This window comes from Ochotona curzoniae, unplaced genomic scaffold, assembly GCF_017591425.1.
Source record: "Ochotona curzoniae isolate NIBS_2020 unplaced genomic scaffold, NIBS_Ocur_1.0 contig_3520, whole genome shotgun sequence".
Taxonomy (NCBI): Eukaryota; Metazoa; Chordata; class Mammalia; order Lagomorpha; family Ochotonidae; genus Ochotona; species Ochotona curzoniae.
In genome coordinates this window covers 7,214,558-7,233,795 of record NW_024465894.1, presented here as the reverse complement: position 1 = coordinate 7,233,795, position 19,238 = coordinate 7,214,558, and the positions used below count along the sequence as shown (strand labels likewise).

Genomic DNA, 19,238 nt, shown 5'->3' with positions numbered 1-19,238 from the left:
GCGAGGACCTTTAACCACTTGCGCCACCGCGCCGGGCCCTCCTGCTACTTTCTTAAGCATGGTAGCAATCGGCTTGATTGGAAGTAGAACAGCCAGGACTTGAACTAATGCTCATTTGGAAAGCCAGCATCAAAGGCAGGGGCTTACCCTGTACCTCAATGTCAGTCCCACTACTTGCTTCCAGAATAGCATAGGCAATAGTTTTTGCTTAGTTCTTCTTATTTAAAAAAAAAAAAAAAAAAAAGATTTTTGTTTGGAAAGCAGAGTTACACAGAGAGGAGGAGAGACAGAGAGCTAGTTCACTCCCAAATGGCTGCAGTGGCCAGGGCTGGGCCGATCCAAAGCCAGGAGCTTCTTTAGGGGACTTGAACTATCCTCTGGTACTTTTCCAGGCTGGAGGCAAGCAGCTGTATTGGAAGTAGAGCAGCTGAGACGTGAACTAGTGTCCACGTAAGATGTTAGATGTTAGTGCCACAGACGGAGACTTACTCACCTTCTTCGCCCCCGCATAGTTCATCATATAATCAAGTATCATTAACGTAAATGCCCACTGTCCCCTGCCTGTCCTTTTTTAGCCTCCACCCGGTTTTCTTCCCAGAAGTTTTCTTCCACAACGTGGATTCTGGTCACTGTTGAGTGTTTCTTCCGGATAGCTGGATAGCATGCTTCATTAGCCGTCTCTGTTTTCTTAACTTTGCTAGGAGTTTCAAACACGTGCAGAACTAAAGAACAATGTAATGGGTTCTCAACTACCAGTACCCAACTTTAAAAATCAGGAGCCTTGTTTTGTCTGCTTGTATTGCCACTTTCCCCTGCTACTGTGTAATTCTAAAGTAAATTCTAGACATAACATTCATTGGAGAATACAAGAGAATAAGCACCATCCTTGTTTAAATACAACAGCACTGTTATTATTTGTTACCACCCTGAAGTAGCTTCTGATCTGTTTAGTTAACTGGAACTTTTGGGGGGCCTCTAACCAGATCCAAACAATAGCCCCATGTTTTTCTTGACTTACTTGTTTTGGATGTTGACCTTCTGACTTTTTGGGTGACGTGAGGCTAGCTTAGATCCTTAGATCATCCCTCCACTCCCCGCTTCTTCCCAGTGTCATCATTTCTAGTTAATTCGGTATTCAGTGTTTTACAGTTGTGGGATTATAAATATCATTTAATTCTTAGCTAGTAACATTCAAATTAGTTTTCTGGTTCCTTGTTGCTTAGCTTGTCCACACTGTCCTGTAGGCGCATCCGGGAATCTATCACTTCTGTGTCCCAGGGGTGTTCTGTCACCTTGTGCTGACTAGACAGGTCCTGTCCAGGCTTGGGGCTCCTTCACTCTTGTCCTAGGCCTTTGCTCCCCTCAGTCATGCTGCAGCCCTGTTTGTGAAGGATGACTTTTTCCTGTCTTCAGTCACTCATTTAGGTGAAATGTGTTCTCCAGGAACTTAGAAAACAGTGCCTGAGAAATCAGTTGTCCCTAGTTGGTGCATAGCTAAAAATATCTTTATTGTGCCCAGTTGAACATGGAATTCTTGGTTCCAAATAATTTTCCTTTAGAAGTTTTCCATTGTTTGCAGGTACCAGTATTGCTGATGAGAAGTCTGATACCAGTCTGATTCTTTTGAAACAAGCATTTGTCCCTTGGGAAGCTTTTTGAATTGTTTTCTTTTGAATTCTGGAAGGTTAAGAGCAGAGCCTCGCTGTGTTCCCACCCAACACTTTTCAGACTTGTCAGTTGGATGAGTCAAGTCGTTAGTTCTTGGACGATTTCTTCGTTTCTTGGATATACTGTTCTTTTACCTGGAATTTTTATTTCATCTGATGTTGGACTTCTGGGTTTACTGCTTTATAGCAAAATCCTTTTTTAATCCCCTGAGTGTTTTCTCCCTATATGTTGAAAGATGTTTTATTTTCTGACCTTTGTATTGAATTGTTAATTTCAGTATTCACATTGTTTATTTCCAAGGGCTTGTTTTTTAATCAATTCATTTTCTTATGTCATATGAACAGATATTTTAAAAATCCTCGAAAACCTAACCAGTTTTGTTTAAAGATTTATTATTATATATTTTTTTTTATTGCAAAGGCAGATATACAGAGAGGAGAGACAGAAAAATATTCCGTTCGCTAGTTCACTCCCCAAGTGATTGCTGTGGCTGGAACTAAACCAGTCTGAAGCCAGGAGCCTCTTCTAGGTCTCCACATGGGTGCAGAGTCCCAAGATTTTGGGCCATCCTCCACTGCTTTCCCAAGCCACAAGCAGGGAGCTGGATGGGAAGTGGGGCAGCTGGGATACCAACCAGTGCCCAAATGGGATCTCAGCATGTATGTGCAAGGTGAGGATTTAGCCACTAGGCTTTCACATCTGGCCCACCTAACCCTGTTTTAAGAGCTTCTTGTTTGGTTTGTCCGTTTCTGCTTTATTTCATCCTTGGTCTTACTGCCGGTTTCTTCCAGTACCGCCCTCTAATTCTCTTCTTGGCCATTCTCGTTCAATAAGGATGACTCCTTTAGGGGCGGTGGCATGGTTTCCTCTGGAAGGCCTCTGGAAGTTGCTGGGAAGTTCCCTGTGCCCAATGGAAGGGTGCGTGTGCTTTGCTGTGGGGCACGTGACCTGGAGGCCCTTCAGGTGTCAAAGCAGCAGGCCAGGGTCATGCCTGCACGCTCAGCAGTGCCTCCAGGCCAGTGGGGTGACACTGGTGTGCAGGCTGAAGCTGCCTGGCACAGGACCCTCACAGGGTTTCCTGCTGTTTGTCCTTTTCCCCAAGTCCTTGTTGGCACATCTGTCATCTCCAGGTCAGGGCCTCCCTGGGGTCCCACACAGCCTGTGACATTGGGGCTGCACTTCAGCCTGCATGTGTCCTCAGGCTTCCATGAACTAGGGACTCTTCTGTGCATTAGGAATGATTTGACATGAAATCCCTTATTCTGTAATGACCTTCTTCTCAGGGGAAAACATAATTTCTACTTTAGAAAACTTGGTACCCACTTTCCTGTAGCCCTTGACCCCTTGTACCCTAATCAGCTATGTAAGATTATAAAAGAATAAATTAAAAGAAAAAGAAAACTTGGCACTTTTCAGTTTATCCCAAGCCTGGACTTTGTGTGTGTGTGTGTGTGTATCTGTGTTTCCTGTTCTCTGCCAGGTTGTAAGTCCTTGGGGTCAGACCCATTGGGGAGGCAGGGAGACATGTTTTTGACCCAAGGGAGCTTACAGTGTGGTAGGGAAATGCACACGGTTGGTACTTGCAGTGGCATGCGCTAAGAATTGTGAAGAGGTGAAGCAGAAGGAAGCCTACCAGTGAGCACAGCAGTGGGAGCTAATGTAACTCAGAAAGAAAGTCCCACCCGCACCCGTGGAAGTGCCATTTAGTCTGAGATCTGGTGGTTGAGGAGTAGTTAAACAAGGCCAGAAGGAAGGACCCCTCAGATTTGTTTCAGAGTCTCAGGGCAGGTGAGACCCTCAAGCCAACGGAAAGTCTTCCTGCTCTTAGAGTAACAGGCTGTGCAGCCTCTACAAAGTCCCTTGCCTCCTCTGGGCCTGACAGCCTGCCCACGTGCCTGAAATGAGGAGACTCCCTTCTCCTTTCAGCTGTCAGTCAATAAAACTAAGATTGTTGGGAATTAACTTAGTTGGACACACATCTCTCCCATAACTGCCCTAATCTGAAAACACCTCTAGCTGATGGGCAGCAGTTCCGAAGGAAAACAAAACCCTGAGGAAAGGACAGTGTTGCATCCCTACATCATGTGATTTCTGGCATAGGCTGTCTGGGACAGGCTTCTTGGGGTGCATGCTCCCTGGGCACAGGCTCCATGGACACAGGCTCCCTGGGGCAAGCTCCCTGGGCACAGGCTCCCTGGGGTACAGGCTTCCTGGACACAGGCTCTTGGGGGCAGACTTCCCAGCTTAGTATGGTGCATAAAGCTGTTGTCTGTGGTGCTGGCATCCCATATGGGCACTGGTTTAAGACCTGATCACTCCATTTCCAATCCTGCTCCCTACTAATGTACTTGGGAAAAGCTGTGGAAGATGGCCCAAGTGCTCAGACTCCTGTACTCAAGTGGGAGGTCAAGAAGAAACACCAGACTCTTACTTTAGTTTGGCCCAACCCCACTTACTGCTGCCATTTGGGAGTGAACCAGTAGGTGGGAAATCTGTCTTCCCCTCAGCCCTGTGTGTGTGTGTGTGTGTGTGTGTGTTCTTTCTCTCTGATTTTCAAATAAATTACAAAAACACACACCTGAATATATAAACCATTAGGTGTACTTGAAGACAAAATCATGTCTAGGATACAGACATGTCACGTTTTGGAGGGGTTGATTCCTCCTTTGTTTTCCCTGCCCCTACAGAATGACTGGGGTGGGGAATGATTTTCTTCCCTTTTACTGCTATGTAGGTTTGCTCTTTCACAGCAAGCACTTCTTACGCTGGGGAAAGAAAACAGTCTACTCTGATCTTTGAATCAATCCTAGTCATTGTGCCTCTCAGTTGTCTAGCAAAGGCCAAGCTGGCTGTGTGGCAGAGTGAGAAGGCAGGGTTGAAGAGCTATGGTAGCAGACACCTGCCCTTGGCTGGGTGAAGAGCCTGTACTAGAAAGTGGGTCATGGTGGCAAAACTGGACTCATGCGTAGACTCCATGCAACTGATACTTGTCAGTTACTGGCTAAACAAATGACTCGGCCGGAATGTATCTGGAATTTCCTCCTGTGTGGAGTGGAGATAAAACTTTGCCTACCTCATTAGGAGCCCTGTGGGTTAGCAGTTAGAGCATCAGCTGCATGTGGTTCACATTTAATAGCCATTTGTTTCTATTTGAAAGGAAGAGTTAGAGCAGAAGAGACAGACATTCCATCCACTGGTTCATTCTGCAAGTAGCCACAGAGGTGGGAAATGAGCCAATCTGAAGCCAGGAACTGGGAGCCTGGAGCCTCTTCCTGGACTCCCATATGGACTGCAGGAGCCCAAGCCCCTGTGCCATCCTTCACTGCTTTCCTAGGCCACAAGCACAGAGCTGGATCCGAAGAGGAGCAATCAGGACTTGAACCCGTGCCCATATTGGATGCCAGCACCAGAGACAGGTTAGCTTACTCTGCTGTGGCATCAGGCACCTCCACCACTTATTTTTAATGTTTATTGTCATTTTTTTAGAAAAGATTTATTTATTGCAAAGTCAGATATACACAGAGGAGGAGAGACAGAGAGGAAAATCTTCTGTCCGATGATTCACTCTGCAAGTGACCGCATCGGCCAGTGCTGTGCCGATCCGAAGCTGGGAACCAGGAAGCTCTTCCAGGTCTTTCATGCGGGTACAGGGTCCCAAATCTTTGGGCCGTCCTCAACTGCTTTCCCAGGGCACAAGCAGGGAGCTGGATGGGAAGTGGAGCTGCCGGGATTAGAACTGGTGGTCATATGGGATCCTGGCGCGTTCAAGGCGAGGACTTTAGCTGCTAGGCCACTGCTCTGGGCCCAAGTTTATTGTCATTTGAAAGGAAAGGTCACAGCTGGGGCTTTGGCTTAAATGGCTAATTCTCCAAGTGCAGGCATCCCATATGAGCACCAATTTGTGTCCTGGCTGCTCCACCTCTTATCCAGCTTCCTGCCTGTAACCTGGGAAAGAAATAGGATGACATTTGGCTAAGATCAAGTGTAGAAGTAGAGGACGGCCCAAAGCTCCAGCTGTTGTGCCCATTTAGGGAGTGAACCAGTGGATGGAAGATCTTTCTTCTTCTTTTCTCTTTAAATCTGTCTTGCCAATGAAAATTTTTAAAAATCTTAAGAGTTACAGAGGAGAGACAGAGAAGGGTGTTCTTAAACTATGTGTTTAATATTATTCGTTTGCTTCAAGGCAGATTATTCTGTTGAGCCACCACACCAGCTTGCAATGTTTGTTTATCAGAGAGAGATAGGAGTAAGGAGGTTCTCAAGTGGAAAAGACCCTTTGAGACGGGTGGGAGTGGGGTGAAGAGGCTCTCTGAGCCCCTTTTAAGTGGCTCTGCACACACAGCAGCTTTCTTCTCCTCGGCTAGAGCCAGTAGTGCCATCTGGAGATCAGCCATGTTTCCTGCAAAGGGCCCTTTCACAAGCAGGACAGGTGGGTTATGATGCAGGCCTGGCCTGAGGAGCTCTCAGTTTGAGCAGCCTGGGCAGCCTCACCTGCATCTTGGCCGCAGCCATGAGGGGCAAACAGGAATGTCTCCTGGGCCTGGTGATCATAGACACCACATGAAGTCAGGTGTCTGGGACATGCTTGGCATGATGCATGGCCCCAGACCACCAAACATGTCCACCATCATCCTCATACTATAAAAGGAGCATGCCTGCGTTTTCGGCATCCACTCACAGGTGACATGGGTTGCAGAGTGCGCATTGCAGAGGAATTCAATATTTGATTCTTTGCCTTTGTAATAGAGTAGTATCCTTACTATGGTTTTCATTCAAGTGGCAAAATATGATTCAAAACATCACATGTTAAGCAAGGGCCCAGCTCCTTTTCCCAACTCTGGCATCTGTAATAAAGACCCACTGCACAGTGACCATGGCCTCCTGTCTCTGTGCCTGGCATGGCTGCCTGCCTCGTGGCCCGTTACTCCTCCTGGCCTCTTTGACTTTATGTCATGGTCGTGTCCTCACCGGAGCAGAGGATGGTGAGATAGGATTAGGAAATAATGTTCCTGCTGTGACGTGGCTGCTGGCTGACGTGAAGATTTCTGAACATACAGCCTGTGTTAACTCATATGGGACCACGTAGGGTGAATGCTGTCCTTATTCTCATTTCATGCTGGGAAACCAAAGCATGAAGTTAAATGCCCTGCCCAAGGTCATTCACAGCTAGGAGGCCCAGGACCAGAGCAAACCCGGGTCCCTCAGGCGTCAACCACTGCTCCCCAGGTTCTGAGTGTGAGGTGGCTGCTATCCTGTGGCACTCCTGCACCCACTTGAAAAGCCTGCAGGTTGGCCTGCTCCCACCTAATGAAGCTGTCTACTTGCACCTTTCGTGATGAGCAATGGAGTTTTCTGAAAAAAATGAAGGTTGCAGTTAAGTCACTGGTTGCCATGGCCCTGCGACAGAAGTGTTCAGCTCCCAGGCTGGGCGGAGGTACCCCCACAGAGGGATCTCTGGCTTGTGTGCATGCGGGGCCAGTTACCGACCTAGTTAGGGCTCAGAGACGCTCTTTCTAACTCTGGCCCTTTCGTTTTGAGCTGTGTGACCTCAGACAAGTCACTTCTCAGTTTCATTTTCCAATCCAAGAAAGGCTGAGAACTGACTTCTCCCAAGGGTGCCGTGGGAATCAGGTGAGGTTACGTGTGGCAGTCAGAGCTGGATGTCTCCAGCACGTGCCACGTACCAGTTAGCATTCCCTTGCTTGTGCTGTTTACATCTCACAGTTCTAGAGGCACTAATGTCCCTCTTACTGTTTAAAAGCTGAAGTGCAGGGGAACTAAGTCACGCAAAGCACATATCTGCATGTCTGAGTGTTGCACACTGCCGCCATCTGCCCCATGTACATTGCTTCCTGTGGCGCACACAGGTGGGGAGGGAGGCGTTGTGTGTCCCCTGTTACCAGGCCCTTCACAAACAGATGATGAATGTCCCATGTGGGTCCCCCAGGGTGGCCCGGTTGCCATCCTCATCTCAGTCTAGTAGAGATGCTGCTGCTTCCCATGGCCCCGGGACTTGTTCAGTGAATTCTTTTGCATTCTCTCCCAGTGGTTCCATTGCACTGTACAGGGGCTTGAAGGAGTTTGGGCAGAGGCCTCTGATTCCCCCAGGGCTCCGCCCCCTCCAGCCTGTTGGTTAGTTTCTAGTCCCAGGCCTTCTAAGGTGTTTGTTGATAAAGCTCCTCAGGCACTGGGTTTCAGCCTGGGATTTCAGAAATAGGGAATAGCAAAGCCATTGTTTTCTGCATGGGGAAAGAGATCCAGAAAGGGAGCTGTCTCGGTAAAGGCCATTCATCCGGCTTGACCTGGATTAGGACCCGATTCCCTGCACAGCAGAACTGTGGTGTTTCCTGCAAGCCCGCAGTGTCTCCTAGATGAAGGACAGATTCATGTGCTGTGTCCAGCAGGTGCATAGGAAGCTTTATGGGGGGAATTAGGCTTCTTGGAAATAGAGCAGAAGGAGAGATGGAGGTGGGGTGACAGTCTTTCATTATATTATTATTTAATATTAAGTGAATTAAGAATGAAGTGATTTAGAATACAACTGGGCAGACTAGAAAGCCCCCAGCCAGCAGTAATGGGAGCCCCGGCTGAGTGCACACATAGGAAGCCTTTTGTCACAGAGGCTGCAGGCTTGAAAATTGAAGGAAGGATGTTGGGCAATTGTGACAGGCCTGGGATGCAGTTACAGCCCCCTGGCTCATTGTCCAAAGGAAATGGATCTGTCCGTCAGACGGAGAGGTGGAAACTGAGCAAGTGAGTCGAGCGGTTGACATCATCAGACTGAGCATTGGGTTACAACAAATGGGGACTTGGTTGGCCCGAGACGTGGGAAACACCCACTAAAACCTCGAAGTGCTTTTCATTTAGGAGACACAGGGGAGGGAGAAGGGGTAAGAGGATCTTCCTGCAGCCCAGGGCTGCCTCTTCATCCTGCCACCTGCCTTCATTTCTGCCCGGGACCCTGCTCTTTGAGGAAAACGCCTTTGTAAGTACAAGTTGGCTCTGCCGCGCCACTCCCACCCCCACCCTTGCCCAGGGAGAGGCAGCCTGTTGGTTGTACAGTGTCTATTTTTAAGTTACGGTATCCGTGAGCTGTGTCTGAAATAGCCCAGGGCTGCAGCTGGGGCCTCAGGAGGTACAGATGGGTTCTGTTCAACTGCTGTTTCACTTTCTTTCCCAAAACCCGTGTTGGAGGATCCAGAGCCCTCCCAGCAGCTCCTTGCTGCAAATGGAGGTGAAGAAAGACAGTCGGCCTCAGTGATGCCTTAGCCCTGTTGAGCTTCAGTTAGGGACAGGGTTAGGTTTCACAGAGTTGCCACAGATGACCCCAGAGCCGCATTGCATGTGGGGTCCTTTAAAAGAAAACTTAGCTATTTATGCCCAGAAAATAAACAGAACATCCAAGCTCTTGGTGATTTATTTGTCGTTGTCTGCTTTTCGGATTTCTAGCTAAGTCAGTGTGCAGAGAAATGAGTGGGCTCTGGTTGTGCCCACAGCCCTCACTGACCAGCCCTTGAGCTGAGGGTCTCCCATGGCTTTAGGTGGCCCACAGTGAATGGGGACCCATCTCCCTTATTAGCAGGTCATTAGATTTGGAAAGTTGCAATTGCTGGAGAAAAATTTGAGCTTTCAAAAGCAAAACACTATTGTGTATCAGAAAGGCCACCCAAGGAAACTGTAACCTTGGGTGTTTTGTACCCTGTGGGTCTGTGTCTTGCTTTGAGCCTTAAGTGTGGAGGCAAAATGAGATGATCCATGTTTCCACGTGTAGCTGGATGCCCACAATCTGTGCTTCTTTCTGGGGATCTCTGGGGGCTTTCAGGGGACTTTCAGGAACAAAGTTTCCGATATTTCCAGTGTCCCAGAATGGCTTAAAATTAGTGACTGTAAGAACAGTTTTTAAAAAGGACATGAAGCAGATAACATTATTAAGTTCCTTCTGAGTTTAAGTGTTTTTTTTTTAAGGTTTGGTGTTTATGAAGGGAGAAGTAATCTCTGGTTTGTCATTTGTGCTGATACACCCTCCTCTGACCCTCACACCAGCCAGCGGTGAGCTAAGGGTGTCATGGTGAATCGAGGTGGTTTGTAGAGAGACTGCTGTATCTATAGAGTGTTTGCTGGGTGTTTACACCTTGGAGCGAGGTCATGCCCAGGACTGGACATCTTGCATGTGCCGACTCCCTTCAAGTTCACAGAAATGATGCGAGGCACAGGTAGGTGGCCTCTGAGCTAGCAGGTGATAGAGCGGGACTGACTGAGGAGTGCCGAGTCCTGTGACACTATGCCACCTGTCATGGTACCCACCCAGACCTCATGTTTTCCACCTGCTAAGGGAGAAGCCCTGAGCCAGAGGTCCAGGACAGTCAGGTTTTCATTTTTATTTTTAATTTCAAATCCCCTGAGTGGAGCCTTCTTGGGTTTATGATGTGGGCTCGTCCAGGCTTCCATGCTCTCTAGTCTCCTGCCCTGTCCCTAGCTCCTGAAGGTATTTGCCACCTTGCGGCTGGTTGGGGTCCACAGTGTGTGAGTGTAGACAACGTAGGACTCGGAGATGAGTGAGGAAAGCAGGTAAAAAGAGCTCTGGCCTCTGTACCTCTGAGCTGGGAGATCATGAATGCAGCTCATGCCCTCTACCAGGGCTGCCTTCTCTTCCTGTAAAGTGGGCCACAGTCATGCCTGCGTCACAGAGGTGTACTCTAGGGGCTGAGATGGGCTATGGCTATGGAGCACCTCCTTGGTACACATACACACTTTGCTACTGTACAGTTTCTGGAAAGAGAATGTTAATAACCAAATGCACAGACATAGGATGGCATCTAACCTTTGACTTTCTGGTTTTGAACAGCACTGTGATGGGTCCTGGGGTTGCTGTATTGACTTTAGCCAAACCTCAGTGCTGCTTTCTGTCGTCACCCAGTCCAGTGAAGCTGAACTTTGAGTCAGTGCTAAGGCCAAAAGCAGAAGTAGCTGCTTCTCCTGGGACCAGAAGCCTTGGCCCAACCTGCCCACTTAAGGAAGAAACTAGTAGCAGGTGCTGTGTGCAACAGGCAGCTGAGCTCACCCGGTGAATTCCTCTGAGCGTTGTCTGTCACAAGGGACCGGCCATGGTGCGTAAGTGGAGACAGGTGGAATATATAAAGTCCTTGGAAACAGTTTATGATTCATGACCTGTGGTTGAGCTCTCTAGCTCCTGGCAATCTTTCAGAAAGGCCACACATGTTGCCTCCCCGAGTATGCCTTTGGAAGAAGCTAGAAACAGGAGTCTGAGCTGGGACTCGAACCCAGGCATGCTAATGAGGAACCCTTGGCATCCTAACTGGGGACTCAGGGCCAGGCCTGGCACCTGCCCCTGAGTGATTCTGAATTGCAGAATCACTCTTGCTGAGGAATCCAGCATTCCCTAACCTTGGAAGAAACCCTTTTAGTCTTCCAGGATATCACTGATTTAAACTTGGCACTCTAGCACTTTAAGTCACTAAAAAAATGAAGTATTTAGTGGTCTGTGCCTTGGTCAGTTACTGGGGTTGTCCTTTGTAGGTGTGGTCTCTGTGATCCAGTGAACATGTGGGGAAGGCCTCCTTCTACCAAGCTCAGACTATAGGCATGGGGAGATGGGTGGGGTTCAAGCTACCCTGTCTGGTCCTGTTGAGTTCTCTGCACCAGATCGGGTAGGCCGGTGAATAAATCCTTACAGAGGCAAGTGGAAGGTGCTCTTAGAGAAATACCTGAGCAGAAATCCTATGGGGTGCCAGACACTCAGGGGTCAGTTTTGAGTGCAGGCATTGATCTTGAACTGGCTGGTCATTCTTGCTCTCCCCTCTCTGTTCCTAACACTCAGAGCTTGTCTGCCTGAGCACTGGGGAGTACCTGCACCTGCGCCCTGCTGAAATGTTCCCTCTCCAGCACCTTCCTGCCAGCTTCAGAGAAGTGAGAAGAGCTCTTAGCAAACAGAGGTCCTTAGGCGGCCTGGGACAGAGCCCCATGCTGCAGCAAGGAAGCAGAATGGAGGAGTGGGCGGGGGGTTTTGTCTGAAATCATGGCTGGATTTTCTGTTGATTTGTTTTGGTAACATTTATTGGCTTTTTTCTTGATTATAAAATTAGAACCTATTGAGGGAAGCAAGGCTAGACAGTGCAGAAAAACACACTCAGTGAGTTCACTTCTCCTACATTTGAATAAGGGCCTGTCCCCCACCCCCCATGTCACCACACTTGGTTTGGTTCCAGTTGGGCGCCCTCCTGGGCAGCATCCCCGAGGACGCTGGTACTGCAGCCTGCTGGGCAGGAGGAGCTCCCGTCTGGGACTGGCTAGGGGCTGCACCCTCTGTTGGATCCACTCTTTGGGGTTCAGGCATTTTATAAGGTGCTGTGAGAAACAGGATGCTCAGTGTGATCGGAAAAAAAGACTCAGGTGACTGTGGCTGCCACATGTGATAATGTGTCCCAAGGGAGGTGTTGAGTGCTGGGGAAAGCTGAGGAAGGCAGAGGAACGGATCACAAGCCTTCAGTTCACTTCCATACATTTTTCATGTATTCAGCCCATACGCAGTGAGCCCCTAGTATCTGTCTGTAAGACACTGGGTAGGGTGACAGGTGGATGGTGTGAAATAGCATAGGCATGGCTGTTACCCACAAAAAGTTGACAGGGACAGATGGCAGTTGCATGAAGTCAGTAACCTATGTGAGTGAAAAGGAGACCTTTGTGTGGCTGTGGGGCCCTGTTCCCAATGTTGTATTTATCCTGGGATACAGAGCCAGTTCTGGTGAGGACCAAATGGGTGAGGAGGAAGACGGGTGCGACGGAGTGGCAAGAATATTGCAGTCAAGTAGTGGTACTTGGAGAAAGGGCTTGAGACCAAAAGCAGGCAAGGTTTGGAGGTTTGGAGCAACCCATAAGAGGTCATTGTGGCTAAAGCACATGGGAAGAGAGAAGAGAAAGATGGGTGATGCGTAAGCCAGGGCAAATGAGGCGGAATAGGCAGGGCCTGAGGATGTAGGCTTTTGTGGTAGGTACTTGCTGTTGGAGAATGCTTTGGCAGGCTGGAGTGGGAGCCAAATAAAGATGCTACTGTAAGTGTGTTTTATAAAACATGAAGAAGTAGAAATGGAAGTGTTTTGATTTCAATTTTACATTTATTAACGAGTAATAGTTAAGTTAAAAACTAGGGCCAGTATTGTGGCGCAGTGGATGAGTAAAGCAGCACCTATGACACTGGTGTCCCATAGAGGTGCCGATTTGTGGCCCAGGCTGTTCCACTTCACATCCAGTTCCCTGCTAATGCCCTAGAAGAAGCAGTCCGTGACAGGTGGCCCAAATGCTTGGGTTCCTGCCTCCCATGTGGGAAACCCTACCGAAGCTCCTAGTTCCTGGCTGCAGCCTAAATCAGCCCTGACTGTTGCGGCCATATGCAGAGTGAACCAGGACATGAAAGATTTCCCTGGCAGTTTTTCCCTCTCAAATTCTGACTTTCAAATAAGTAAGTAGGTTTTTTTTTTGTTTTTTTTTTTTAATCAAAGACATATGTTTGGCTCAGCAGTTAAGATGCTGGCTAAGATGCCTACACCCCATTTTGGAGTACCTGGGTTCTTTTTTTTTCTTTTTAAGATTTATTTATTTTTATTGCAAAGTTAAATATACAGAGAGGAAGATCTTCCATCTGATGATTTACTCCCCAAGTGGTCGCAACGGCCGGTGCTGAGCCAGTCTGAAGCCAGGAGCCAAGAACCTCCTCTAGATCTCCCACGTGGGTGCAGGGTCCCAAGACTTTGGCCTGTCCTCGACTGCTTTCCCAGGCCACAAGCAGGGAGCTGGATGGGAAGCAGAGCTGCTGGGATTAGAACCGGTGCCCATTTGGGATCCTCACGTGTGCAAGGCAAGGACTTTAACCACTATGCTATCACGCCAGGCCCATACCTGGGTTCTAAACCCACCTTTGGTTCCTGGTTTAAGCTTCCTGCTAATGCAGACCCTGAAAGCAATGATAATAGCTTAAGTAATGGGTTCCTTCCGCCCACATAGAGACTTGAATTCTGGCTCCTGGCTTCAACCCTTGGCTCAGCTCAGGTCGTTGCAGGCGTTTGTGGAGCAAACCAGCAAATGGGAGCTGTCTACCTGTCTGCCTCCCTCTTCTTCCCTGTCTCTCTCTCTCCTCCCCTCATCTGTCTCTGTCTCTCACTTTCTCTCCTTCCCTTCCTCCCTGTCAAGTTAAAACAAACAAAACTAAATGTACTTGCAAGACATTCTAGCAGGGGAGGGTGGATATGCATTCCAGGTTCCAGTGAAGCAGCGGTGTCAGCCCAGGTGTGTGTCTCCTAGGAGCCTGCTGGGAGTTCTCTGCTGCTGCTGGCCTTCTGGCTCCTCCCATCAGAAGCAATTCCAGAACACCTTCCTTCGCTTGCCTGGATCCCTGGCTCCTGTGATGGGTGCCAGATGCCAGGGAACCGGCCTGGGGACTGGAAGGTGCTGCGGCTTGTGGGGCTGCTGTTCTCTGGAGGGAATGACACACGTCGGAAGACAGGCCCAGTTGGCTCCTACTGCCTGAAAACTGAGTAGTTTCAAAAGCTTTAGACTGTCTTTGGATTTTAAAAAGGGAAAATAATTTTTTTAATGTTTTAAAATAAAAGTCACAAATACTTAGGAAATAAATTACCTTTTCTCCCCATGAGCTCCCCCTTCTCGTCCCTTGCTTGTAACTACAAAACAACATATTGGACGACCTGTTCTTTTAGATTTTTATATTCATTTACTTATTTGAATGGCAAAGCAACAGATAGTGGGAGGAGAGACCAAAGGAATGAGTGGGAGAGTGATCACTTCCATCCATGAGTTCACAACCCAGGTGGCTGCAATGGCCAGGCTGAAGTCAGGAGGCCAGGAACTCCTACGTGAATGGCAGGGACCCAAGTACCTGGCCCCTCCTTGCGTGCCGTCCCAGGCGCATTGTCAGGAAGCTGGGTCAAGAGCACAGCAGTTAGGACTCAGACCAGCACTGTGACATGGGCAGCCAGTGTTGGAAATGGCAGCTTGAATCTGCTTTGCAACAATACTAGCCACAGACCTGTTCTATGTTAACCAGAAAGAAAATAATAATAAATATGCCCTATTATCCTATATAAAGATAAATAGGTTGAAATGGGCATTGTGGCTCAGCAGGTTAAACCATTTCTTGGGATGCCCACACCCCATATTGGAGTACCCAGGATCCAGTGCCACCTTTTTTGTTTGTTTGTTTTTTTAGATTCATATGTATTTATTTGGAAGAGTTACAGAGAAGGGGAGACACACAGAGAGCTCTTCCATCCTGTGGTTCACTCCCCAACCGGCTGCAATGACCAGCGCTGAGTCAGACTGAAGCCAGGAGCCAGGAACTTCACCCAGGTCTCCTACATCTTCCACTGTTTTTCCCAGGCAGCTTGACAGGGAGCAGGATCAGAAGTAGAGCAGCCGGGGCTCGAACCATACTCCTATGGATGCCAGTGCTTGAGGTAGTGGCTTAACCTCATGTACCACAGCACTAGCTCCACCTTCACCTCTGATTCTGCTGCACCTTCCTGGGAGGCAGCAAGTGTCTGCTCAAGTACTTGGGTGCCCTCCACACAGGAGGAAAACCCTGGCTGAGTTCCAGGCTCTTGGCTTCACCCTGGCCCAGCCCCTGCTGCAGGCATTTGGAAGTGGTTAGAAGAGCTGTCTCTTCTCAGTGTCACTTTGCCTTCCAAATAGAATCGGCTGGTTAATCTGAAGGGTAGTGTGGAACAGTTCACGAGTGTTCTTTTCTGATATTGTTATTTGATGGTGTTTTTATTTTTCCATTTTTCTCTTGTCTCCTTCCTTGTTAAGCCAGTATTGTCAGTTTGAAATCTGTCAAAGCTGCTGTTTGAATGTGTGTAGGGTTTGAGTGATTGTTTTCTCAGAAGTGGAATCTTAGTTTATCCATTATCTAGCAGTTTGTTTTTCTCACTAAAAAGCACATCGTGGGTAAGGATACACTTAACTTTGTCTTTTGAACAACTTCAGCCTGCGTGTTGAAGTGCCATGGTGTATGCAGGCTGTGGATCCCAGCTGGATCCCCCAGGTGGCAGGGGCAGCACTGGAGTGCTAAGTGGAAATGGGTTTGTTCTTTTCTGGCTGAGTGGTGAGGGTGGAGCTGCTCCCTCCCACACACATTCCCTTCCCTTATGCCCTGCTATAAGGCCTTCTCTAGAACCCGAGCAGTGTGGGGCCGCCTGTCGGTGTCCTGTTGAAATCGAAGGAAATTGATGATTTGAAAAGGATTGACATTTTTGGTAATTAGACTTTATCACACGAAAATGTGTTAACTGATTTGGCATTAATGCACTCTATTCCTTTTTTTTTTTTAAGATTTATTTATTTATTATTGGAAAGTCAGATATACAGAGCAGAGGAGAGACAGAGAGGAAAATTGTTTGTCTGATGATTCACTCCCCAAGTGGCTGCAACAGCTGGAGCTGAGCTGATCTGAAGCCAGGAGCCAGGAGCGTCCTCTGGGTCTCCCACGCAGGTGCAAGGTCCCAAGGCTTTGGGTCATCCTCAATTGCCTTCCAGGCCATAAGCAGGGAACTGGATGGGAAGCGGGGCTGTTGGGATTAGAACCGGTGCCCATGTGGGATCCTTGTGCATGCAAGGCGAGGACTTACAGCCAGTAGGGTACTGCACTTGTCTCTGTTTTTGTTGTTTTTATACTTCAGGTTTTAACATGGAACTTTCCCCTGGCGAAAGATAATGTCTCTGGTCTCATCCTTGACGTGTCCCAGTGCACCCTGGGGGTGTCTGAACCAGAGCCCCGTGTTCGTGTTTGTGCGGAGTCGTCAAGGAGCCTCAAAACCTTGACTCGGCTCTTTGATCCCTAGTGTTTTCTTTATTAAACATTTCATCTTGTCCAATTTTTGTAATCTCCAATTAGTTTTGTTTTATTCAAACAATGATTCTTTGATTTTACTGAGCGACAGCAAATTTATTAGTCCAGTGTTGATCTTAACATCTCGCTTGGTGTGCTCGGTTTCCTCTGTCAAAGTGTTTCTGGGGTCTGTGATGACATATTCACCCAGTCTTTGCTTGAAGATGTTTTTCCTTCCCTCCTGATATTTTTGCTGGATATGGAATTTTATTAACAGCATGCCGTGATTATGAGGTCCTGTCCAGAGGGGCAGCCTTGGAGTCTCCCCCCAGCCTCACTTAGTGCCAGAGGGAACCTTTGCTTGCCGCTCACTGTTGGCTGTTCCTGCACTCAAGAGGAAGATGTGTGTTGTGAACAAAGGACATGCAGTGTTCAGATGTTTTTGCACCAAAACATACCTTCTTCCCCTTCCTTTTTTCTTGGGATAATTTTAAATTGCATTTCTGTTTTTCTGGGAAAATAAACATAGATTTTTCTCATTGATTTTTTTTTTATATATATATATTTTTATTGGAAAGGTAGATACACGAGAAGAGGAGACGGGAAGATCTTATGTCTGATGATTCACTCCCTAAGCGGCCGCAACGGCCAGAGCTGAGCCAATCCAAAGCCAGGAGCCTCTTCCGGGTCTCCCCCGTGGGTGCAGGGTCCCAAGGCCTTGGGCCGTCCTCGACTGCTTGTGGGGGCGGCCAGGACCAGAACTAGCACCCTTATGGGATCCTGGCGCACTCGAGGCAAGGACTTTAACCACTATGCTATTGCGCCAGGCCCTCTCATTGACTTTTCAAACACTTAAAATTTCCAAATGATAGTGTGTGTACCTTTAACAGTGTAGGTTTATACAAATGCTGTAGTTTGTCTAAGCATTAACAGTCATGCTCATACTTCTTAGTAAAAAGTGAGAATATTTGCAGCTTTACTCTGTAATGATCAAACGTGTACAATTTCCCATATCAATACAGTGAAATCTTCCTCATTGTTTATAATCTCCAGCTGTGCGGTTGCTACTTGTATTGATGAATTTGACTGTGTTAACACAGATTTAACCCATTTACCTTTCTTTCTGCTGCTACACATGTGCTCACCAAATGTCCCCTTGTTCATGGAAGACATCTGTAATATAAATTCCTTAACTTCAGACGGACTGGCTATCATTAGCTCATCCTTCCAGATTGTGTCAGTTTACAGCCCTCAAATTTGTCTGGCTCTAATGTTTGTTTGTTTTTTCTGGTCCCTCAGAATTTCCACACTGATTAACCCCAAGTGAAAAATCTGAAGAGATGCAAGCTGGAAAAAGAACTTAAACCAGGTAGGTGGGTAGTCCCATTGTTCATACCACAGCATCACAAGTTTTTGCCTAAACATCTCTTTACTTTTTGTTTGAAGAAAGGCATTAAATAGATTCAGAATGAAAGCAGAGAGGAATTTCGGCTCCCAAGAAACAAAGGCAGGACAGTCCTTGTCAGAAGTTGTGTCACATCAGACTGCAGTCCCACAGCCATGATTCCACTCTTTGTTTATCCCATCAGGACAGTCTGCCTCTGGGTGTTTCCTGGGGGCGCTTAAGAACCGTACTCAGCAGGTGGAATCATACACAGGAGTTAGTAACTAAGTAACCAAAGGGTGTGATGGCAACTTCCCTCTCTGCCAAGTGTTTGTTGTGAAGCTGATTGGGCATGGCATGGGACTTTGCAGTGCTGTGATAGAGGAGCAAAAGTAGGCAAAGCCCACCCAGAAAATGGGCAGAACCCAGCCCTGCGGTCCATCCCCACTGGGCACACTCACTGTTCCCAGGCACTCTGCAGTTCTATGACATTTAAACGTTTCTGGCATGTGTGAAACATTCTAAATCCAAGCTGATGTCATAATTGTCACTTAAAACACTCATGTATATCTGCGAAACTGGTGACTCTCCTTGTACTGTCCAGTTGGAAGTCCCAGGTCCACAGAGAGCTGCTCCTCTACCCACACATCCATGGATGGTGTTGCCAAGGGTATCAGAATTAGAAGCTGTTGATGTGTCATTACCTGCACCCATGCAGGTATTTTCCATGGCTAGAAGTTTCACAGGGATGCCAAAGAACCTGGGTTCCATCTTTTCTCTGAAATAATTGTTGGGTCCACTGAGCATGTGACCCAGGCAGGCCCAAGGAGGGAGAGGACGAATTATTTTCTCTGTCTGCAGCACCATGTCAGGAGCAGTACAACTCAATCTAAAGCGGCTCCATCTAGATTCCTGCCCTGCTCAGTAAAGTTTTCATTCACCCATTGATCAGTGATTGTTGATACAATGCGTCCCATGAACAGGGCTCTGGGCACCAGAGCAAAAGGAGCAGACCCAGCCTCTGCCCAAGAACATAGTCATTTGCAGTAGGTGCCAAGGACAGGCGGTTGAGTGAACCAAAGGTGGAAAATTGCAGGAGATGACCAGAAGAGGATTGGCCAAGCAGAGGCTAAGGGCCTGGGAGCTGCTCGGGGCGGTGCTCCTGAGTACCTGAGAGGGGTTCTGTGGACTGCTCACAACGTGAAGGAAGGGCTGTGCCTCACGTTGAACCCACAGGAGGTCATGAACGAATTTGGGCCTTATCCTGACAGCAGTAGTGGAAAGTCATGGGAGGTGAGGAGTTGAAGCAGCTGGGAGGCAAAGCTGGAAATG

General features: G+C 47.9%; 1 protein-coding gene across 3 annotated transcripts in view; it reads left to right on the top strand.

Moving 5' to 3' along the window:
• PKIG (cAMP-dependent protein kinase inhibitor gamma) overlaps positions 1-19,238 on the top strand; it is a 67,791-nt gene that overhangs the window by 36,519 nt on the left and 12,034 nt on the right. Inside the window, exons 1-2 of one of the 3 annotated variants that reach the window (XM_040981437.1) lie at positions 8,283-8,653; positions 17,822-17,891. The gene's annotated coding sequence lies outside the window, so the exon portion shown is untranslated. Of the gene's footprint in view, positions 1-8,282; positions 8,654-17,821; positions 17,892-19,238 lie in introns of those variants that run through there. The other 2 variants (XM_040981435.1, XM_040981436.1) reach the window with 2 other exon arrangements.